At 40.1% G+C, this 24,804-nt stretch overlaps 1 protein-coding gene across 12 annotated transcripts in view; it reads right to left on the minus strand.

Moving 5' to 3' along the window:
* The window catches only part of EXD3 (exonuclease 3'-5' domain containing 3), a 295,908-nt gene that overhangs the window by 254,116 nt on the left and 16,988 nt on the right, over positions 1 to 24,804 (minus strand). Inside the window, exon 3 of one of the 12 annotated variants that reach the window (XM_049832290.1) lies at positions 4,990 to 5,125. The exons of the other annotated variants lie outside the window; for them this stretch is intronic. The gene's annotated coding sequence lies outside the window, so the exon portion shown is untranslated. The remainder of the gene's footprint in view (positions 1 to 4,989; positions 5,126 to 24,804) is intronic. 12 annotated transcript variants of the gene reach the window in all.

Here is a 24,804-nt window from a genome sequence, read left to right on the forward strand (position 1 = left end):
CCCCAGCCGGAACCCAGGGTTAGCAGAGCCAAGCAGCTTTCCCAGAGCAGAAAGAGAAGGTGGTGGTTAAAATAAGACCTCCACGTATAGACCTTGCACAGCCTTTGCTCTGTGCGCTTTGTGGCAATCCGCTCCATGAAAGACGACACGTCAAGATATGGCAGGACCCCATGAAAGCCTTCTTACAAAGCAAGATTTCTTGACAGCAGCCAAGTTCTCCGTCACAAAATCCTGACTAGCAACCTTCACCCCAAAACTCCTTCTTTCTAGGAATTAATGACAAATTGTTCGCCTGCCCTTGCTAACACAACTGCTCGATTCTCACACAGTTCCATACAGAGGGTGCACTCAGCAGCGTATCATCTGCTCCTGCAATTCATAAGCTACAAATTGAAGAAACACACCAGGAGCTAAAATGAGTTTCCGAGAACAAAAACAGCTGGTAAAGAAACAAAAGCCAAATATTCTCCTGGCTGCTGGCTGCATTTTTTTTAATTTAGCTTAAAACAAAATGAGAAAAATCTGCTTGGAACCCAAACAGTCTCTAGCTGAAAATGTGGTGTCTAGCCTGAAAAACAGAGGCTTGTGGACACAATGCCAAGCAGCACAGGATTCCCATGGACCTGGTGTTTCTCAAGCCCTTAATGTGGTTCAACTTAGGCAAGTGGTTTTAGGATTCCCAGTTTAAAATCTACAATGCACATCTGCAGTTCATTCTAGTTTCTTATTTTATTTCTTACTTCTCTGACCAACTCCAAATCATTTTACGAGTTCTTGCAATCCGGTACTAATCAGTTACTCATGCTGCAGGAGTCCCCGCTTCCTAAGAAGGTCTCCCTTTGCACAAGAAGCCAAGCTGTGCATTTCGCCAGCTGTATTTTGCCAGAAACAACAGTAACTACCTGATAAAATAAGAATGCTTGGCAGTGTTCAACGTGTGATTACAAGACACAGAAAACTTCTATCCTAATATACAGCACTAACCATTTTCTACACCTCTCCTCTTCTATCAGACTCACCACATTAAATCGAAGGTGACTCCTCTACTTGCAGGACTAATGTAATTTCCCACTTCTGAGAAGGGGACTTGACCAAGTGGCTTCAGGGAAAACTTACAGCTGGATGAAAATTTCTCCTAAGGAAGGAATTCCCATATGACAAACACTACTGGGTTAAAACCTTTAATGAAAGTGTGCAAAAATTAGACTGTCAGTATTTGCCCTCTGCATATCAGATCTGTTAGATGAAATGCTGAGAAGATATGGCAGGCAAGGGCAGTTATTCTCTGAAGCGATTTTGACTTGGCAAGAAGCACTAATACACAACACAGATCATCTCTTTACTTCATTGCTCTTCTTGTTTAAAATACAGGTTGTCTGAATATGAGACCCCATCTGCCCTCGCACTTGCCCTCGCACTGTGCACAGCACCAACACTGAGACACTCTGTAAGAAGCAGCGTAACTACATATTGTCTTGCAATGGGAAACCCCGCTTGAGAGGCAGCTAATCAGAAATGGGAGGCTGAAGCAGACATCCTCCTCCTCACTCCAGTGTAGATCAAAACCACAGGTGTAGGGTAATTCCTGCTCCTGGCTTCCACAACAAGGTTCACTGCATGTAATACAGAAATCCAGTCAGTGGAGAACAATAAAGTTTTCAGGGGTCCAGTTAGCCTGTCATCACTCACCCTGTAACAAGCCTCTAGCTCCCTGCCATCTCCTTAAACTTTGTTGGTGAGCTACAGACCTGAGCAGAATAAGGAAATTAGCATGGTTTTGCTCATATATGTTCTCCTGCTGCTAGTGGATACAAACAAAACCTTGCTGGCCTCACTACATACAAGGGTGAACAGGGAATGGACAGGGCTGCTTTTTTGCAGTTTTTATCTTTCTGCTTGAAAATCTTAGCTGCTTCTTTTCCCAGAGTGCGCTCAAGGTAAAGCTTGTACCGAGATGAAGAGCAACAGACTCAAGTTTCAACCAGAGAAATTCTGATTAGATATTAGGGGAAATAAAATTCACAGGAATAGCCAAGCATTGGAACAGGTGCCTGGAAAGACTGTGGTATCCCTTCCTTACAGGCCCAAGGGGTAGCAAGGCCCTAAGGAACCTGGTATAACTGAAGTTGGTCTGGCCTTGAGAAGACAAGGCAAGGGTAATCAATCTCCAGAGGTCTCTTCCTGCCTAAATCATGTTGTTATTTTATGATCTTCATTTATGACTCCCCACATTTACCACATGGGGTTACTGGATGGGCAGGATGCAGTATTATCAACACACAGATAACACCTGGCAGCTCATCTCCATTGTTGATCCTGTACCAACAAGTCTGTCACAAGTGTACTCAGAAATCCCTCTTTTCATTGCATTAGGCAAGTAGTTATCAGACCACATCTCTTCTTTGTGTGGCCTCTTCTCAGCTGTGATTGTTCAGTTAGGTGTTAAGGTCATTCTGGGCACACAGGCTACCTCAAATGCAACTCAATCTTTTTCTTCTGACCGGCAGAAAATAAACATTCAGCACATTACAAAAATACACCTCCCACTGTGATACCAGCATGCAGCTATCTGTACCTGGGTTCAAAGGATGCAATTTCTTCTTTTACAGAACTCCCCTGCTTCTCATAAAATATAGATTATAGATACAGGATGTCCAAAGATAACATAGACTCACTATCTCATGTATTCAGTGGGACACACCACTGCAAAACATTAGCACAAGCACTTGGGAGACCTACAGTGGCAGGAGACTGAACTCCAAAAAATGAAGTTCAGCTTACCCTTAAGAGTCACCTTCCTGATGGACTGCCTGCACCTCTCCCTCTCAGCACACTGCTACAGCTAACAACTGGACACTTGTCATAAAGCATCCCAGCAGGACATTCACAAAGGCCATTAATACTGTGCATGCCTGCACACGCATGCGCGTGCCTGCACACAGACACTGCCTTAGTCTGAAATAACCTCAAAGCCTCTGACTTCTCCGGTGTGCAACAGATACATTTGACAGGACTGGAGAGTGGGCAAAGAAAATTAATTTTGTTAAGAGAGGGCTATAAGGATCATATGCAGCTTTGATTTATTTGGTTGCTAAGTCTCAGGAACTACACATTATTATTATTTAACATTATAAGCTTTGCAACTATGACTTTAGTTACCCATTAAGCACTCCTGTTTGTAAGCCCTGTAGGTTTTAGGCTCACCCAGGGTGTTTTAAATGTTCCTCAAAGGTGAAGCGCCAGGAGCTGCATTCTTCACCAGGAAGACTCCTCCAGGAGTCATCTTCCAGGAAATCATCTCCCTGTCTCTCCAGGATGTTCATTCCTGCATCCAAGTCAAATGGTCAACTCCGGGATCTCTACTAAGGAGTTCCCCAAATGTTCCAAATGTTAGGTCCCACTGAGACCTGAAGGCTCTGAGGGTAGACTGTCGTCATTCTGAAGGCTTGTACAAAAGGATAAAAAAAGCCACCACCAGTGTGGCGTTAAAGGACTCTAAAAACCCCAGGTTATAAAATAATGACAACAGCAATCACTGCAGCATTGAATTTAAATACTTCAGTGATGGAATTTTTCCCAAGAAGAAGAAAGGAGAAATCACTCTAAGACAGGATGTATGTTAGTAAAACAAGTATGTGTAACTCATCAGGAAGAAAGAATACTCTTCTTTTATATTCACATCATCTTCAAAAGCAAAAGGGGTTACAAGTAATTTAGCCTTTTTGCAAATAGACATTTCCCAGTGTCAAATTATAAGCAGACAGAAAAAGACAGTGTTTGCGATCTAATGCACTGCATTTTTTTATCATGTGTTTAAAGTTATTAACAGACTGTAATCTGCAGTAACTGGGTTTGAACACATTTTTCTGAGTCTTCTAAATCAATTTTGATTTTTAAAAAATCTTTGTAATGACCTTTCTGATGGCTTTATACAGATAATCTAAAGTCATTGTCCTGAAGTGACATATCTGCATACAAGAACATCGCCCTTGCCAAATGCATTAATAATAGTTAAATGACCCACTACCCACTATAAAGAAAAGCATGAGCAAGAAATGAGGACACCCACAACTGTGTGGTCCTGTCACATGAATCAGAGCACACATACTGCTCATATATGTTCTCCTGCTGCTAGTGGATGCAAACGAAACCTTGCTGGCCTCACTACATACAAGGGTGAACAGGGAATGGACAGGGCTGCTTTTTTGCAGTTTTTATCTTTCTGCTTGAAAATCTCAGCTGCTTCTCTTCCCAGAGTGCGCTCAAGGTAAAGCTTGTACCTGACAGACAAATGGGTTACAGCCCCCTCAAAGAGCCAGTGAGATCACGCCCGAGATCATGTGAAAGATGCAATCACTGCTAGGGATCATTGTTGACTTTACTGTCTTCAAAAGCAGACTCCTTCAAAAATTTCAACATAAATTTCTCAAATTTTCAGGGCAGAAGCAGTTTTAATCAGAGTTAAATATTCACACTTTCCAGCACATTCTCATCACCATATCAGATATTCAAATTAGCTACAATTCTGTACATCTTTCAATAAAGCACAATAGCTGAAGAGGATCCAGTGTGATGAGAGGCAGCCAGAGCACTGGCTACAGAACACCCTTCCAAGACATGAAGCCCCAACCTCGAACCCGGGAAGGATCAGTATGGTCCCAGCTTGAGTGGCTGGCTCTGTGGATGGGGAGGCGTTCAACTCACTGAAGGACCCTGGACCATCACTTGCTAATCCAGGAGGAGGAATGCCCAGAGCACTCAACTCCCTACCAGGAACACAGCAGTCACAGGCAAGTCCATTTAAAACACCACATCCTGTTACAATACCACAAAATCCTGCTGGGCAGGGCACTAAGCTTTAGAAGATGGAAACAAGCATTAGCCATTAGCACTTCATTCCACAGCAAGTCTCATTGGGTAGGAGAAACAGGTCCCTCTCCAGGAACTCCATCCCACAGCAGAGGGTACACTGCAGGATAGTGCTACAACCTCGCTACTCCTCTTGACTCCTCCTGGGTCAGAAGATCCTCCATGTCAGTGGCAGACCCCTCTTTCACCCACTGTCTTCAGCCAGGGCTAGTGGATATCAGATGTCTCCCGCACACCAGTTCTCATCCAGCTCTGTCTGCAAAAGAAAACAAAGGGCCTTCAGCCCTCTGTGTGAGTACCCCTACTGCAGCATCGCCCCAGATTCAAGAAAGAAGGCAGAAGAGGGGAAAGGCTGACATAGTGGGAGTAGGAACACAAGATTCATGCTGAATACACCACAAAGGCATCAATGTGTGTAGCAATGTTGATACAACACACATTTTAGAACGACTGCATTACTGAGCTGCTGGTGCATCACTCATCACCATTGCACAGAAACCCACAAAACTCAGAGCAACAACGAACAGACTTCTTACTGGATGAAGAATGCTGCTGTCAAAAGCTGCTTTGGGGGCAAAACAGCCAAAGACTAACAATTCTGTTTTCACCCTTCTGAGTTTCTATTCAACAGAAAGCTATTATAATTAAGAAAGCTTTGGAAAAAAATCAGTCAGAAGCTCCTATTTCTCTGCATAGCTCACATGACAGGTACAACTTCATCATTTGGGCATCTTTTACTGCTGTCTTTGTTGACTTCCTAATGACATACCTGGCTTTGATGAGGAGATCCATCAGCCCAAATGGTGGATAAAGATTCCCTTTCTTGGGACTGAAGTACTGGTTGCCTTCTTCAGGCTTCAAGAGAGACCAAACCAATGGTTCAGATGTGGTCCTATCAGACCAAAGAGGAGAGTGGGCAGGAGCTTACACTGGTTGCTCATGAAATAGGACTGTCGAGGGAACACAAACTGCACATCATTTGTGGTTCTTACTGACTGTCCTAGGAGTGGCAACACTGCAGCTAGAGGACAAATATCTCATCACTATCAGTTTAGCCTAACAATTAGCTTATAATGCTCAGCTTCCAGTATTTGGAAAGATAGGCACTGGAGAAACATTCCTCCAATTTCCTGTTTGAATAATGCAATCCTCACTGTCTGGATCTCGCAGTCAGAATATCATGCTACACCCGGGCCAGCTTTATTATTTCTTTCATGCTTACTGTTTACATTTTGCCTTTCACCCTCCACATGTTTTCTATCTAGAGCTCTTGAAGGTAAGTCATGAGCTTTAGCTATTGCACAATGCAACATCTCCAGGGACTTTTTATATACTCCTCCAGATGGTTGGGTGGACAATACCCTTCTTTCCACATCATTTACACTCTCAAATTCTGATGAATCCAAGTCTGACCAAATTTAAAATGGAATACAGATATAATTGTTTGCTCTAGCTTCTTTATTTTTTTCATGCTGGAAAAGGTTGGAAACTTCTTGGCAATATGCTTGTACCGAGTATACAAAATGTCACTTAATTTCCCTGGCAACACCGCTATGGTGGTACGTTCTCAGTCAGTTGCACTTGTGATGACAATAATGAACGGTATGAAAACATTTAGCTATATTAGGGAATCAGAGAAGAACAGAGCTGGAAGCGCCCTTAAGAGCTTGTCTAGTCATTCTCTCATGCCTTAAGGCAGAATCAGCTGTAGCTCCTCCATTTTCAACAGATACCAGTCTTAAAACCTTTCCAACACTGATACTCAACAGCTCACCAAGGGACTCAGTTCCTGTCTTTCATTATTTCTGTTCAAAGTGTACAGGAACAACAGCTTACTTTTCTTTTAGCTTTCGCATAGCTAACAAGTGTTATTACACCCTCCCTTGTCCAGACTGAATCATTCCTCTTCCACCTCTTGTCTCAGATCTCATTTTCTGGACCTCCAAATTGTTCAGCTCTGGGTCCTTAATTAACAGCCCACAGTTTTCTGGAAATGGTACAGCCCCACCTGGGCACAGTACTCCCCACGGAGGCATTACCATGACTCATTTGCATAGCAGGCTTATTTCATGTGTTTTAAAGACATCTGCATGCAGTTGTCCCCTCCAGCAGCAGGACATTGAGAGCTATAGTAGACCACTGAGTAGATGAAACTCAATGAAGCCTATACAATTGCTGGCTTGTCACTTGTCTCCCAGCCTGAAAACATGGAAATTCTGGCTTAAATGCAGAGCCTTGTTCTTACCATAACTAAACTACTCCTCTTTTTAGGCCATTTCTCCAATCTCTTAAAAGGTTATTTAAATTCTATACTTGGCATACTAGCACACTCATAATAATTCCTCCCAAACTTAGTTTATCATCTTCCTCCCTACAACTGATTTCTAGTTCTAGCATATTTGTACATCACTAAAACTTCACTTGACCACTGTTGTTTTCTAACCCAGAAACAATTACGTCCACATTTAATAAATTATATGACACACAAAGTATAATAATTCTATGTACTGTAATAACAATGAAGTACATGGTCAATTATTATGTTCTACATGAAGAGACATACACTTTCTAGCAGTTTATCTTAATTTTGATTATCTGTGGCATTACTTTTTTTTTTAGCACAGATGTATTTTTAGAGTGCTAGGGAAGAAAGTACAAGAGTTAAGACAGTTTTCAAAAGCAATTCAGGAGACTTGGTTAGCAGTTTGCAGTATTTTTATCGTCCTGTGTGCTTCACTAGGAATGGTGTGTTAAATTAATTTCTAGTGTACTTCAGAGCAAATGTCAGTGCAATTATCCTGCCTGCTAAAAGCTTCTCAAGGTCCATGACAAATTTTACCACAGTATTTTATCATATGATAGCGTTTTGCAAGCTGCACATGATTAAATTCAGTTATGCCAGTGAAGGTGCAAAACAGCTCCACACAGCTGGGATCACAGAGGTATCTGGGCAAAATTCACCAAAAAAAGTCAGTATGTGAAGTAATTACAAGATTTGTCAAGATCCTGTGTGCACTGAAGAGCCAGTCTGTTGTAATTCTCACTGAATTTCTCCAACACCATAGAGGCAGAGTACTTTACTAAATAAAGCATGACTAAGAACCTACTCAAGGTCACATTAATAAATGGGTAGGAATAGAAAGGAATTTGAAATAAAATTAAAGAAAAAAAATATCAGGAAAAACAGAAACTGCAAGCCAGCAGCAAACGTGCTTCCAAGAGATCACCATAAGTAAAAGAATCACTGTTATATGAGTGATTGGTTCCTTTCTTGCCAACTGGAGTTAACAATACAAATAAACATTAATGAAGGGAAAAAATGCATCTGCCCTCTAAGGATGGATGGTGTATCAGCAATCTCCAGAACAAAAGAAAAAGCTTAGCCAGTGGGGACATTTTAAAGAAGCACAAAGCATTCAACCAGCCTGGATTCCATTTAATGCAATGAGGTTGTAAGCAAAGTTTTTGGAAGCTGTGCCCTGTACAAGTGCAGGTCCCAATAAACCACAAGATTGCACCTCAAGCCTGAGTTGTGGATAAGCAGGCACAGAGCTATTCTGCTTTCATATTAATAATACTCAGTCAGAGGAAGAGTCTTCTACTGGTGTCTACCCCTGTGATAATGATGGGGAAATAAAACCAGGTAGGTTACTGAAAAACAAGGATAAAAGCTTTAGCAAGCAAAGAATGGAATTATGTGGTGAGTGATCCTTTTATTAATCCTTTGGTAAGAAGGACCACATACAACAAATGTAAAACACAAAATGTATCTGCTTTGTTAACAGTTAAGTAGTATGCATTTGTTAATTTATTCTTGCATATAACAAAATTGGTGGTTCTCTGAACAAAATGTTTGAACAGTCTTAGGAAGCTGCTTTTGATGACTATCTAGCAAGACAGCATGAATTGACACAGTTCCTTATTGCACCAAGTCAGCATTATACCTACTCCTACATAATTTCAAATAAAAAAAATCCTAAAAGCTTAAAGAAACATTTAGTAGATATATTTCCAATTCCAAATTAAAATGTTTCTGCAGCAGTAAGATGGTGTTATGCCTTGATCAGTCAGGAAACCAGCACAAAATGAGCTATCATTTTTCATCTTTATAAATGAATAGAAAAGTTACAATAATACAACAGTTGTTCTTTTGGCCAAGAATAACAGATTACTAGTGGGTTTATAACAATAATTGGGGGTGCGGGGGAAACAACCCTTAGAAAATAAGCATGTCATATCAGCAAAATGTTCATGCATCTTTCATTCACTTGGGTTGTTACAGAGCTGTTTGTTTATAAATGATAATTCAGTCCCACTCATGCTTATATGACTACCCAAAGGTAAATAAATGCATCTCTGTACAGCGTTTGATCTCCATTTCAAGAAAAAGGAAAATTACCAAACCAATGGTCAATAGGATGTTGTCTTGCACTCCTCCTCAGCAAATCGCACAGGGACCTTAGCATTAAGAGATACACAGACTAAGTGAAGAAATTAAAGCATTAAGTGAAGGTGTTAAGGTAATCTGAATATAGAAAGGATTGTTACAGTAATTAAGAGGAAGAAACAGTCAATTATCAACTGAAAAGTTATATTGCCAACCTAAAAAAACCCCTGAATTAAATTAGACAGCCAAACTTGTTTTCATAAATTAAAGACAGATTCTGTATTTGAAAGCTTAGAAGATTTTTTTTAAAGTATATTACAGAAGAATTTTCAAGGAATCATCTTGATACAGTTTGAGCTTCCAGATGGCCTCCCTCCTCCCCAAGTACATAACATGGGTGTGCACATGCTTACACATTTTCTTCCCATGTTTGCATTCAACTTGATCTGAAAGGAGGAAGAAAAACTTCAAGGGAGCAGAATGCTTGTTAGTAACAGCAGCTATTGCCACACACATGGAAGAAGGAGTGTTTGTCACTCGCCTTCTGCCAGGACAAGATCTCACCCCTGACATGTTTCTCACACCAGGGCTGACAAGTGACGGTGCCCACTCATCAATAATCCATACCTTGTTTGAGAGGAGAAGGGGGTTTTAGGCCAAACACACTTACTTCAAAGGAAAGGAGGCTGCAAAAAGAAGAGGTGTTAAGCTGGTCTTCAGGTACAGTGGAGTTTCTCTGCTGCCTTTGTACACTGACTATAACTACAAGACTCTACAAAGACTGATGTGCATAAGTTCAGACCAGAGTTTAATTTAAAAAAAAAATAAAAATCTATTTCCAGATGCACAGCATGCTCACCAAACACTACAGTGCTGTGAAGCAGCTGTTCTTTAAGTGGCCGCCTTCTAAAGAGAACATTATGTTCTCTTCCGCATGAGCTCAGAGAAACCAGGATTTTTGCCCCTGCTAAAACCACATGCATGTAGACCCCTTCCAGGCTACAACTTTTATGTATCCTGAAATGACTTCCCAGAGCATTCTTTGAGAACCCTTTGGTTAATGTGAATGTCTCAGCCAAGAATGGACTTTTCTGGATCTCGCTCATTGACTGTTACTAAAAACTGTACCAACTCATTTTTCCAGCCTCTAGGAATACTGCATGCAACTTTTTTTTTTTCTTCTTCTTTAAGGACTTTGCCCCAGGATCACTATTAAAAACTACTTCCAGACTTGGGAAGAATCTCGCATATAATGCATTTCCAAAAATACCAATATTAGATTATCACTGTGCCCAGTGAGTAAACTGATACCCCTAGAAAAATATTTACAAAACTGTGCTTAGGAGTATTACAGAAACTTTACAATGTTACTGAAATCTGATCAACACAACTTCATCTAAAGTTAACTCTAAATCATACTGTTTATTCTTACCAACTCTCATGATTTTCATGTGAATCTTGGAATATTTACTCGAGCTCCAGCTCAGAATCATACTGTTGTACAAATCTCAACTTTTATTTGTTTGACAGAACAAGTATATAATAAATGAAATGTGTCCTACACATGCGGGACTGGAAATTGTCGTGGCGGTGCAGTAAATAGTATTATCTTGCAATCAAGTAAAAGGTTTTAAAAATGTATTGATGGTATTTTACCAAGTTTCAACACAACTTCTTCCAGTAGGAATTAACAGCTGGTATGACTGTTTTAAGAAAGAGAGGGTATGTGAAAGGTGAAAAAAGCTTTTCCTGTTTTGCATATCATCCATAGTGGTGGCGACGTGACTGCTACTTGAGCCAAATCACAGTCAGAAAAGAACAAGCATTTTCAGGAGCATCTGACTGGGAAGCTTCAACCCTATTAATTCCCTCCCTGCACTTACAACCAAGCAAAAGCAAAGTTAGGAAACTTCCTGACTTGCCCTTCACAAAATTTAATTCTACTGCGTGTAGACTGGTGGGAGCCTCACGTGGCCTCCAACAAAAGAAAAGTTCCCTTGTCCTGAAGGTTGCATGCCATCACTATTTGAGAATCCCACAGACAATACCAGTGCTTGTGAGCAAGGGACTGGAAACGTTGTCCTTGTACAGCTACACCTCCTGCAAACAAGGTATCACTAAAGAAAAGTAATAGTTTACTTCACTTAAAACGTCTGTATTTACAGACTCGGCTGCCACTCAAAGCAAATGATGCAAGTGAAGTTCTTATGGTAATCAGTAGTACAGTTAATCTGACTGTAATCAGAACTACAGTCATCATGGTTCATTAGTTCATTGTTTTTAAGTAATATTTTAAGGATTGTGCCATTGAAAACTGTAGTTATTTCTGTACCTAGCTCAGTTCATTAATATGGGCAAAGAACCTCAAGTCCCATTTCCCACCTGCAAAATGAGAACAGCTACCTTCACTCTCCTTCACCTGGTGTGTCGAGGGTGCAGGGTACCAAGGAATACTGCTAGAGCCAGACCTTCCAAAGCATTTGGTGCCAGCACCTCCTGTTGAGAACAATGGTACTTGCTGGCTGCTGGGAGCATTTGAAAGTTTGGCACAAACACATTAAGGATCGTTGCCTCACTCTTTTCAAACTGGCAACTTCAAAGTCACTTACATGACACAGGCTTTGTATTCCATTCAAATAAATATGCATTTTCACTGGGCAAACACACATTAGCTCTCATACAGGTACAAACCTAGTGAGAACAAGCTGTAGGCACTTTCCTCTATACCAACCTGGGCAAGGTGATTCCCAGGAGAAGGGGGTTAACCTTAATCACTCATGAACAAACTTATGTACCTGCACCTTCCTTCCCTTGCAGAGGGCATCTGCGGAACAAGAGTTCTCAGGTAATGAGCATCCCCCATCACACACACTTTCCCAGTGAAGACATGAACTGAATTGTCTTGCTTCTCTATGGTTCTTTCAAGACCTTTTACAGGAGCAAAATTTTAGCTCCCTAGAGTAGCAAATTTAATTTCAATTCATATCTGCCACACAGCTTATGTAGATAATCTCAGCCAATCATTATCACTTCTTAAGAAATATTATCTTTTAAAGCAGAAGTAAAATAGATCAGTAAAAATAAAATAAACTGAAAGGGAAAAATTATTTCACTATTTAACCTTGTCAGCAAAAGGAAGAAATATTATGTAGGCAGCTAAATATGGCACCATGTCTCAAGGCTCAGACAACACCATTCCTCTTGCTGAAAGCACTATTATTTTAACACATATGCTAAAACCAGAGGTGGGATATTTTGTCTTAGTAAGCATTTGCTAGTTGTTTCAGTCCACACCTGTGGACAGAAAACACTCTAATGAAGACATAAAAATAAATTAATTACACATTCACCTTTTCCATTTTCCTCCAGTAATCTACTTTTAGATGTCAGTGCAACACAGAGGTGAGTTTCAAAAGTAATACTTTTTTTAATCCTGAAACACTTTAGTACCGAGTTTGTGACATAACACTTATTTTCACAAAGGAAAATATTCCTGGTATTAACAATAGATTTACATTAGAAACTGGATGCTGAGAAAAACAGAAATAATATCAACAGCTTAATTCTTTATGGTTTGGATTGGCTTCAATAAATTTAGGATTTTTTTTAAGTGATTAGTGAACCACAGACAGGTTCATGAAAAATAAACCTTACTGGACTAACTGAAACAACTAACTTTGATTTTTAATACAACTGCAAAATTCAGGCACAACATCATCCTACAAAATACTGCAGTTAACATTTATTTAGATTCCTTTGGAAAGATGCTGTTGTTTGGCTCCATCTTTCTTGCACAACTCTGAGCAACTGGTAAATACGTTAAAAAATTGTGCAGATTATCCTTATTCAAATGTTTTGGCAGAAGTCCATAGAAACACAGAAACCCTGCATAACCTCAAGTTTATGAATGAAAAATAAAGGAAGTGTGTGAAAAAACGTAAACTAAATGTACTGCAGAAAAATATTCTTAAAAAAACAGATGAGAATAAGCAAGAACACCCCAGTCTGTAAAGGCATCCAGGGGTTTTCACAGAAGACAGGATGACAGTGCAGACACAGGCTTCATGGAAATGCGTGCTCTGGTCTGCACACGCACAAGTGTTCAAGAAGCTGATCTCAACTGTCTGTTGGAGTTAACTGTCCTACGTGACAATGCATTTTCTGAAGTTTTGGCATCTTACCAGGAAAATACTGGTTGCTGCACAACATACTTGAACCAGCGCTATCAGGATCGGGGAACCCTTGAACACAGAATTACATGACAAGGTGGAGGGAGTGTTTGAGCAATCAAGGCAGTAGGAGACCCGATCTGAAAGGTGCAAGCCTCAGAAGTAAAGAATTTACACACAATACCAAGGACTACAACAACAAGCAGGCATGGTAGCAATGAAATTAAGCAAGAGCAAAAGGTACGCTGAGTATCTGGGAAAAAAAAAATCTTGACGAGTAAGAATCAATATAAGGAATTATTCCTCAGGGAAACAGTGGAAGTGCTTTTGCGTGGGTATTTTATGAGAGACTGGGCATACCACCAACAAATGTACTGCAGGAAAGAATCAGACAATGGCAAGGAAATGGATTAAACGTGTTAGCAAGACAATTTCCAGATCCGATTTCTGTGAAGAGGAGACCATGACCTCACCACTGGATCTGTGGTGTTACCATTAAGTACTGCCCCATACAAGCCTCAAGTCCCTCACTAGCATGGGTATGGTCTTAAGACAGACCACACCAAAGACTGAAAGGGATCTGGGAGTGTCTCTTCATTGTTATTTTATTTTTGTATTAATGATGGGTCAATTTCTGTCCACAGATTTTGTAAGGCAGAATTCACCAGGGATACTGAGGAGCAGAAAGCTGAGATGCAGAATAAAGCTTTTGGGGAAAGCAAGAAGTCTGAACTTGATTAAAAGAAAAAAAAAAAAAAAAAAAAGCCAGAGGAACAGAACATTTGAAGACACATATGGGCGAGAAGTGGCTCTTTTCCAAGGACAGATGGCAGCAATGGAAACGCCGAAAATGGCTGGTTGGCCAAACTGCTTTTCTGTATTTGCCTCATCCTTTCCAGTTCAGTCCAGTTCATTGAAGCGCAGCAGAAGTGCCAGCAGCTTTTCCATGTGGAGGGTTCCCACAACTATAACAAGCACAGAAATAATTTCAGCACCTATCAGCATCCGATCAGGTCTCTGTGTACCTACCATCTGCACTTCCAAATCAGAGCAGCTGTTTCAGATGCAGCTGTGGGAAAAACCAAAAGCCAGAGCTTCCCTTTCACCAGTTGACTAATTGGGGTTGGCCACAACATCCAAATAAACAGGAGCTTAGCAAACGAATACACTGTTTAATCAAGGGACTAGCCCACTGTAAACACACACTATCAGATTAAAGTATCCTTCCCCTCTTATAAGAATGAATTGTCCCCCCGTGGGGCACCTTGATGTATTGAATTTATTGGCACCTCAACGTAGCACCACAGAAAATGATAAGAGCCGATTAAGTTGGCCATCAGGCCAGAGGACTGATGCATAGCTATCATGTTAAAACAGGAGTCAAAGATACAAACCTCATCTCGTTACTCCAAGTTGCTGTAAGCATTCTAGCACAGCTTTACACTAGTACTATATATAATGAGGCCCTCTCCTTTAGACCAAGGGTTCACATAAGCCTGCAATAGTATTTTACTGAATACTTAACACTTCGGTTAGTAGGACCATTTCCTTGCCTAGAGATCATGTTTAAGACTCTCTTTGATCCATGTTTTGTCTTCCCTTTATTTTTTTGTCATCTCATTATGTTTTTTTTAATGCTCCCAAAAGTTACCTATCCTTTTTGTTAGCTCCTGGCTGGGTTACTTCATAGATGGACCTTGAAGATGTTTCAACAGACAGAAGCGCATTTGCTGCTTTCCAAACACTGGAGCACAATCGGATCAAAGGATCATCTAGCCAGTGTCCTGTCTCCAAAGGTGGATAATAGTAGCTGCTGAGGGAATATTATTAAAATGGAGCAGGTGTGAAGTAGTACTTCCCTGTTACTCTTCCAGCTTCTAGAAATCTGCTGCACAGGGAATCTGAGGCAGAGATGGAGGCTGTGCTTGTAGAAGTCTTTAATGGAATTTTTTTCCACTAATTTGTTTGGTTGCTTCTTGAATTCACAAGAGCTTTAGCATTCATACCACACTGCACCAAAGCCTCCCATAACTCATCTGTGTTACATGAAAAAGTATCTCCTTATGTTTGATCTAAACCTTTCCACTGTTATTTTGAAGCTCCACAACTCTGGTATTAGAAGAGATTGTTCACAATCCCTCCCTACTCCTGTTCTTTATTTCACTAATAATCAACTATATAAAGTGTGCAGCAGATGGGATCCTCAGTATCAAAACCCAGCACCGTCCCACTGAATTGTCACAGTAGCTGAAAAGCAGCTGAGAAGAAACAAAAAAACCCAAAAAACAACCAAAACCACAATTAAATGTTGAGTATGGACAGGCTTCTAAATTTGATCCATTTTTCAAAGGAACAAAGTTTTGATCAATAGATCTTTCAGGAATTCTGAAAGATTAGATTTTATGAATATAAGACTTTAGGGAAGCTTCCTTTATTTTCTTTTGGCCATTACATCAGCTGAAAAACTACAGCAATTTATTTTGTTCTTATGCTTCCAGAAATACAACTGGACACAAACATACCAAATTAATCCACTTCTGTGATTAAGCAGAATTTGAACATCGATTGTTCTTGAAAGCACTGGTAAGCACATGCGCTTCCAGTATCCTGGGCACGTGGCTCAATACATTTATCGGTACCTCCAAAGAACTCGGAGAGACGAATGTTGAGTTCTGGTGGAGGCTGTAAAAGATTTCAGACCCTGCTCTCCTTCACATTAATTTCAGCAGTAGTTAGTGAGACAATGGGATAAATTCTGTTACAGATAAGACAGTAGAGTCATCAGGTATTTATTGTAACACCTACCAATAAACTTGTCTAGGTCATCTGCTCAAGGGCAGAAAAGAGAGTAAGGCTTCAGTTAAATAAATCTGCTGAGTCCCTGTATACAAAAAGGTATCATTTTTAACTTATTGCCCAAAACTATGGAAAAGGAGTCCTCAGCCTCAAGTACAGAGAAACATAATGGTGTACATTCCTCTAAATTTAATGCTGCTGTTTCTAAAGGAGGTAATAAATATCAAATTAATAGAAGAGCTGTGAGTATGCCACCAGCATGGATTGTCATTTAAATCCTTTCCAATTACAAGAACAATGAGAGCATGTGCCTGGAACGGACTTTGGGGAACGATATCCTTTTAACCTCCCACAGCAATTTGGCCAAGGGCTCTCCAGGGGATTCAGCAGTGGGGCGGATGGTGTGATAAGCAGGTTAGCTTCCGATGCACCCTACAGTTAACAGCAGCAAAGCTGCGTTAACATCCGCATGCTACACCCAGCAATACTGAGTAGCAAGGCATAAACATTTCCAAGCCTGTGTGAATAAGAAACTGCAGACAGGCCTTATTCCAAGAACGTACTAAATCTTCAGCAACACAGAGTTAAGAAAGAAGAATTTGGGTCTCCATTTTAGCAGACTGGGAAAACTGGACTGTATTAAACAGACACAGTAGCTTTCAAGTATTGCCTGTGCAACTGTCACTGAGCAAAAAAAGGAAAGTCAAACAAACTTTTTATACACTTTCCATGCCCCACCGTTTCTAATATCCTCCTTAAGGTCCCAGCAAAGCACCCCATATCAATCTGCAAAATTTACTTTGAAAGTTTGAAGTTAAGAAATACTTGTAAATCAAGCACTAGCTTAGGGGTAACTATTAGGTCAGGCTCAAATCTAGATGATACTCTGCATTAAAAAGTAAAGAGTTCACTAAAACATCATGTTTTCCTTTCCTTTTTCTCTGTTCAATAGAAGTGGGTATTTGAAAAAGGCACCTTATTTCTATCCTGCATTTACTCCATATCACAATTGTTAATTTAAACAGTGGAATTATTTAGGAGGTTTGGTGTTGCTGCACTATTATAGCTGGATGCATATCCAAAAAGCAGAATGCATTAAGGAAGACTTAGGAAGACATGCAACAATTTTCTTATCAGCCAGAGACCAAGGAAAGAGAAAGTCTGTATTACTCTCATTTTTTTTTTATTCTTCACATGCCTTTACATTTTTAAATATTTATGAATTCTCCATAATCCAAGGCTGCATTTTATGAATGCTTATGAATGACACAAACACTTCCCAGTAACGTGAAGAATCAGGATGGGCTAATAGAAGATATCCATCTTCCACAAGAATTAAATGTAGTTTCCCTCTACAGATGGTTCCATGGCACTTGGATGCCTGCCAGCTTCTTTTTGGCAATAAAAGGACCAGTAAGTACAAACTAAGCTCCATGAGCACCAGTGTACACCTCCTTATGCTGTTACCTTTGGCAAGGATGGATCCAAAACCCTCAAGAAAACACCTTTCAGATCTCAGCTTCACTGCTGCAGAAAACTTCAGCCATAATTTTCATGACAGATATGTTCAGTTCTTGAAAGTTATACTGACATGTTCAAGGGTGACCTTGAAGGATGTCTCCTTCAGCTCAAAAAACACACTGGGCTCATTTAAACAGATCCAGTATATGTATTTACTGAACAGTTCCAGCAAAATTTTGGCTAAAAGATAATGCACACTTAGTCAGCTAAAATAGATTGTAATCACCACATTTTCAGCCTCCTGTTGTATACCACAGTCTTCCACCCCTTCCTCAGGGCAGCAAAGTCACCAGGGATCCTGTCTAGCTCCTGCTGTACAGGATTGTAAAACTGCGTCCCTGTGGGTTTTGTTGTGAGCACAGATGGGAGATGGCAGAAGAAAAATGAGCGTAGTTTGCTTTGCACACCATTCTGCTTGGGGGGTTTCTGGCAAATTACAGATATGGCAGACAGAGTTTGGCTTGTCCATAGTAAACCTCAACAGCTCATTGACAAGTGCTGTAACAATAATATAGGAAATGGAAACCGGTACAAAAACAAAAAAAAGAGAAGGGTAAAGTGCTCTTAAGAATTTTGCTCCTGAAAGCATTTTCACATAGATTACTCAATAGCAACATTTGAACAGACTTATTTGATTTTAGCCAGGCTCCTATTTTGGCAGGGTATGTTACCTTGTTTTGTCCTCTAGTTCTTTCATATTTCTATGAGATACTAGCTGCAGGTTCTGTGTCACCTTGTCTAAGACATCTGTCTCCTACGTCTAGTCCTGTTGTCAAGAGAGACACACACTTCTAGGAGATTATTCATTTTAGGATAATCTGACTCATGCCCTAGAAACTCTTCTCTGCTGACTATACAAATCCTGGGCTTACTAGCTCTGCAGGTTACACAGCTACCGCCCATGTCTACATTCAGTCCCTCACAGAGATACAGAGGTTGGGTGTCTTCTCACCTCACTTCAGACAAAAATACAGCATCTGGTCTCACTCCAGACAAAGGAAAGAGAAGCAAGTTTCAGAGCACTACTGAAGTCACTGTAGTAGCCCTTAAGCACTGCAGTTCTCCTGGACTGGAACACCCAGAAGAGGGGTGTCATTTAAAATAGGACCCAAAAGAGACAAAAAAACAACAAACCCCCACCACACATACAAAGCAAACAGCAGAAAGCTAATAATGAAAAATGTGAATGTAGTCTAGGCACACAATTAGTTGATTCCAAACTACTTTCAATTCTAGAAAAGTCATAAATCATTATAAACCAGACTTACAGAACCCCAACAACAGGATTGTAACATACTTCTGATTTGAAATTACTTGTAATTTTACAAAACTTTACCTAGGTGGATATTTCCTTGATGGAAATTGCAGACTGAATTATTTGAGCAAATTCCTTCATAAGCATTTCCTCCATTTCTGAAACACGTATGTTTTCCATACCCAGATGTGGTTTTGCCATTCTCATTAAAATTTCCACAAATCAGGCCAAGTTGAGAGCCACAGAAAAACCCTCATTTGTAAATGCTCAGTAAAGAATGACTAAGTCAAACTTTTTATGAGTCCTAAACGTAGGATGCTGCAAGCCTAAAGAGCATCCTTTACAATGATAATTCTGGAAAACTGCAAATAAGGTTACGGACAAGCACTGAAAGAGGGAAGACAGACAGGCAGGCAGTAACAATGCCACAGGCTGGCAAGGAAACTGAGTTAATGGGGATTGCTGAAACTGCTTATCACTCACAGCTACTATTGAGTCAAAACCCCCGAATTTGAAAACCAAGGGATGATTATTAAATTTGCAAAATACACCAAACTAGGAGTGGCTGTCAGCATACGGGAAGACAGGAATAAAAATCAAACTGCTCTTGACAAATTGAAGAAGTCTGGAGGAAAACTAAAAAGAAAGTAGTTCAATAAGGATTCTAAATTAGTATCAGAAATCCCTGTTAGACACACCAATGGACAAAGAGGTCACAGGAGACACTTTCACAGGGATACTGTGATTCTGCAAGAATACTGCCTTTCAAAAATAATCCTGAAACAGTAAACGAAGTCTGTATACAAAGACTAGATACCTTTAAAAAAAAGTTACAATGCAAACAGTGGTAGACCATGTTACATAAGAGGAAACTATCGCTCTAATCATAATTTCCAGTCTTAAAATCCCTGTATCTGGTAAAGACCAAAACTTTTAAGCTCACCAGAAGCAGTAATTTTTTCCAAGGTGCTTTCCAAGAGTAGTTTTCAATTTCTGCTATTTTCTTGGAGGTATATCTAAGAGATGTAGGTACCTACTTATATGTTAAACACTGTAGACAAGACAGGATTTCTGTGATAGTATTTCTAAAAGATTTATACCTTTGAGCAAAGAGAATTCCAAGAAGTTACCGAGAGGGAGGGGGAGGGGAATAATTCAATTGGTAAACACAAGAAAAACTCTGAATCTCTTTTACAACCTTAGCTATTGCTGTCACAAGAGACTAACTACTGCAGAAGAGATTTCCTTCATCCAAGTTCTACAGCATATGCTAAAATGCCTAAATGCATGATTAGATACTGACCATGGAATCATGTTTGGAAGGTAACACAGCAGCTACCACAGAACATAGCTGCATTCTTGTAATTTTCATAAAGACAGAACATATGCCAGGGCAGTGAACCTAAATCCTTGCTCCTTCTGGCAGCCTGCTCTCCTCGGTTACTAACAGGTTTTCAGTTTTCAGCTGTAAGTCAACCTCAGCCAAGGGACAGCAAATTACACATTATCCAAGTCCCTCCCTCTTTTGCACAAAGCAGCATCTCTACCAGCAACTCTTCTGCAGCACCTGAGCTTACCTCCAGCAGCCCTGGCACAACAGCATTCCCTCTTCAGCCAATGTTTTCATCCCACTACCAATAAACAGTGCGTTTAATAACGTTTCCTCTGAGGATACTCTTCAAAGCCACCCAGACTCCCTTACCCCTAAGCCTATCTGATTCTATCAAGCACTCTGTGCAGCTTCCCTTAAAAAAAACAAGCTCCAAACCAGACTTGAATTCTCATCCAAATTCTCATTTTGACGATTGTCTTCTGTTTTCACCTCTTTGAATTCAACTTAAGACATAGCCACATGCGATCTTAACCCACCAGCAAAGGGTGACCATGCATGATCACAGACCATGATGTACTTCTGGAGCATCCCCATCCCTCAATATTAGAAAGACTTGCCTCCATTCTGCTTTCTGTACTTCTCACAGCCACATTAAGGAGATGTTGGCCAATTTTAGCCAGGAACGATCAACAGGCTCTTACAGCATCACGAGTTTCCTCCCACACCCTGTACAAGTCTAGAACTAATTTCTTCTTGTATATAAAGGTTATGAACTTTGCCTCAATACTGGGCTCTTCAAACCTCACCCCACTATTCCTATTTCATTCACTTCTACTGGTGATGAAAGAGGTGGGAACTAGAAAGCAGACAACATTAGCGCAACTGCCACAGTTTTCATTCCCATGTAAGCATCTTTTCATGCAGAAGGCAAGGAGATAATATTCCCCATGTCAGGACTCCTATGAACTTCCTCCTATAGTGATAAATGGTTCAACTCCACAGATGGAATCAGAAGTGGACACAGTGTTTTACCTGCTGAATGGGTAAAGGTGGGGAGACATGGGCTGATTGAGAAGACAGAGGTGACCACTCTTTCCTGCCACCTATGCCTTCAGCAATAAACTACCTCAAGTTTACAAGTGACTAAATTAATACAGCACATCTCCTCAAACCTGGCTTCTTCAGCTTAAAGTGTGAAATAAAAACACATAAAAAAGCATACCATCTGTGCAAGACACCCTGTAGAAAATTGAGTTTACACAGATGGGACATATCACACATTCCCTTATGTCTCTACCAACACACCAGCTTTGCAAATCTGCCCTAAATAAAAACAAAATTGACAACACGTTATGTCTGAGGCCAGCAGGGCTGCAAACGCCTAGCATGTACTTGGCAGAGTTTGGATTGTTCTCTCCACTTTTAACAAACAACTCACTTATAAATGGAAAACTTGCTAATGTTCAAGTATTCTGCTGTGTTCAAATGTCAGGAGGATTGTATTCAACTAAGTCTCCTGGAGGGATCAACTAATTGGCCATCAAATTCATAGAGATGAAGCTGTAGGTTGCTTAAAAACTAGCAGGACATGACACAGCCTTCTTACAATCCACAGTAGGGACAAACACTGGTCTGGAACGTTTTCTAGTTCCATTAACTCTTTACCAACACATAAAAATACCACTTTAAAGATGTTTATTTTTACAAGTCAAGTTAGGTGAAGAATATAGTTGAACAATATAGCTGAACACATATGGAAATGCTTAAGCAACAGCTCCATTTTCTGTCCAAGAAGTCTGTAGACAAACACAATAAACTTAAGTTACACACATGACAAAATGTACTACACAACACTCCCCCCCAAAAAAACCCAAAACCCCACACCAACAAAAAGAAAGACAAAAAGGTGTGTTTTCTTAAAAAACAAACTTCATGTATTTTGTAGGAGGAGCATCTGAGAGAGGAGGGAGTAGCTGAAACAGACATGTACAGAAATAGCAAAATACAGTTAAAGAGAATAAGGCACCAGAGACAAGCCTTACCAAGTAAGATCACATCTTCCTCTAGCCAGTATCATGTCTTGGACAGTGGTCAGTGGCCAATGCCTAAGGAAAAGAACTAGGCAGCTATATTCCCCAACACATTCCCCAAGCCTGAAACAACTTGTAGTTTAAGACTTCCACATGCCAGGACTTCTGTATTGGTATGAAATACTTTATAGATCTTTCTTCCAAGAATATATCCAACCACTTTCATGCAAACTCTAAGCACCAGAGTCTTGTTGCAACAGCTGCCACATTGTATTCACCATACAAGGAAATATTTATTTTTGTTTATTTTGAACTTCCTGCTTCCATTTGATGTACCTACTTTTTGTTAGGGAATGAAAAACAAATGGGGAATGTTTGCTTATCTTCTGTCCCACTCAGGCATCTTTTCTTCAGGCCCAGCCATTCTTAATTTGCAAGCTGTTCCATACTTTATTATTGGAGGAGGCAGTACCTCATTTAGCCATAGCTGTAAACAGATAATTCCATTTTCTCACATTACTCTACATTTACTGACACCAGGTTTAACCTGTTAGTTTATTTTCCAATTGCACAGTACCATAAGGTAGGTACTCTTGCAGCTTTAGAGTTGACTATGCCAAAGTACTTCTAAATCCCTCAGACTTCATTATTTCTCTATCCATTGCCTTCCTCAGATCATCTGTGAGTGTTAAACAGCACAGGTCTCATATGACTCCTGTATCACTCTAATGCTAACCACCCTCCACTATAATGATTACTGCTACACATTTTCTCACCTTTTAACCAGTCACTGCTTAGTTACTAAAGACCATTCTCTTTTATCCACAGAAAGATCACTTGCCTTTAGAAGCTGTGGCAAAGGACCATGTCTGAAGCTGTTTAAGAATCTGAGGATACCATACACACTAGCACACCCTAACCCAGATGTCTGCTGAGCCTTTCAAGCCCTTGAAGATTTGTCAAGTGCAACTTCCTTTTACAAAAGACATGTTGACTCCTCCACGTTCATATAAAATCATGTGCCAAATAATTCTAATCTATATTATACTTTTGACAATGCTGTACAATACAAAGCCAGATTTCTGTCTGCTGTTCCCCAAGCTCCCCGTAACTCTTTTGCAAGTTAGCATCTTATCAACCCTATCTATTCTCTAATAGGGCTGAGAAGGTTTTAATTGAAAGGTTGCACACAAGTGTTAATAATTCAACAGTTTCTCCCTTGAATCCCTCCTGGTCTCCCTTGAATCTAACATCCTGGTCCCCACAGTCAGTTTTGTTCACTGCATTCTTGAATTCTTCCATTAATAGTTGGGTTTGAGGTGGGTTCTGGTAAAGAAGCCATGAGGAGCATAGGTGCCTCAGAAACTCATTTCTTTTTGCTCCACCTTCTGCAAGTGATTCTTTCACACCCTAGTCTTTAAGGGTTTTTGCAAACTTTTAGGCAAGCTTCTTATTCCCACCATATTTGGAAAAGAACTGTTACTTTTTATACTTTCTGAAAGCTGTTCCTCTAAGTTTTTGGCGTTTCAAAGTGTTTGTTCTTTTCTGTCTTCCTCACTTGGTCATGACTTCAGCTTTTGGAATGATGCCTCTGACTCTACAGCCTTTCTTCCCTGCTGTTTCACATCATAACTTTTCCCTCTCTCAATCAGCTTTTGATAGGGCCAAGGCATTTGCTCTGCAGTATAGTGCCTTTAAATAATCTTCACACTACCTACAAACATTTCACCCTTTTCACTGCTCTTTTCAGTTTCTTTTCAACAAGCTTCCTCATTCTGATGTACTTTCCCTTTTGAAATCAAATATCATTTCACTGAAGTTTTTGGCTTGAATTCTGCAAGGATTTTTAAGCACACTTGTGTTCACACTTATGGAGGGCCACTGGCCATAAAATTTTGTACCAAGTTCTGCACAATTCCCAGAAGAAAGTCAGAAGTATCTTCCTCTTTCTGGTTTCCCTGATCAGATGTTTCCCAAAGGCATCATTCTTGATGGCTAGGAGTACTGCGGTGCCAGTTTTGTCCCATTGTGTTTTCTACTTTAAAGCTACATACTCTGTATTATTCTATACTCTTCCTATCTACAAGTTCTAATAATTTCTAATCTTAAGGATTCTGTTATTAATACAGTTATTTTCCTGATTTGACATTTAGCTTTAAGACACCACACTATACCCCCATCTGTTTGAACCACTGTCATTTTTATGTAACCTGTAACTTGGTACTAGGGTGTTCCAACTTATGTTTTCCTTCCATCAACCTTCTTACAGCCCTATTCAACAGTCTCACATAAAACCCAAATTCCCTAGGTCATCCACCTTAGTTCTTAAGATTTCAGAGTCTGTCTAGAAATACATACATATTTGGTCCAATTTTCTCTTTTTTTTTTTCATGTTATGTCAATGCTCATCTAAGGGGAAAAACTGTCTGCCGTATGATGAAAAT

This window comes from Accipiter gentilis, chromosome 29 (assembly GCF_929443795.1).
Source record: "Accipiter gentilis chromosome 29, bAccGen1.1, whole genome shotgun sequence".
NCBI lineage: Eukaryota > Metazoa > Chordata > Aves > Accipitriformes > Accipitridae > Astur > Astur gentilis.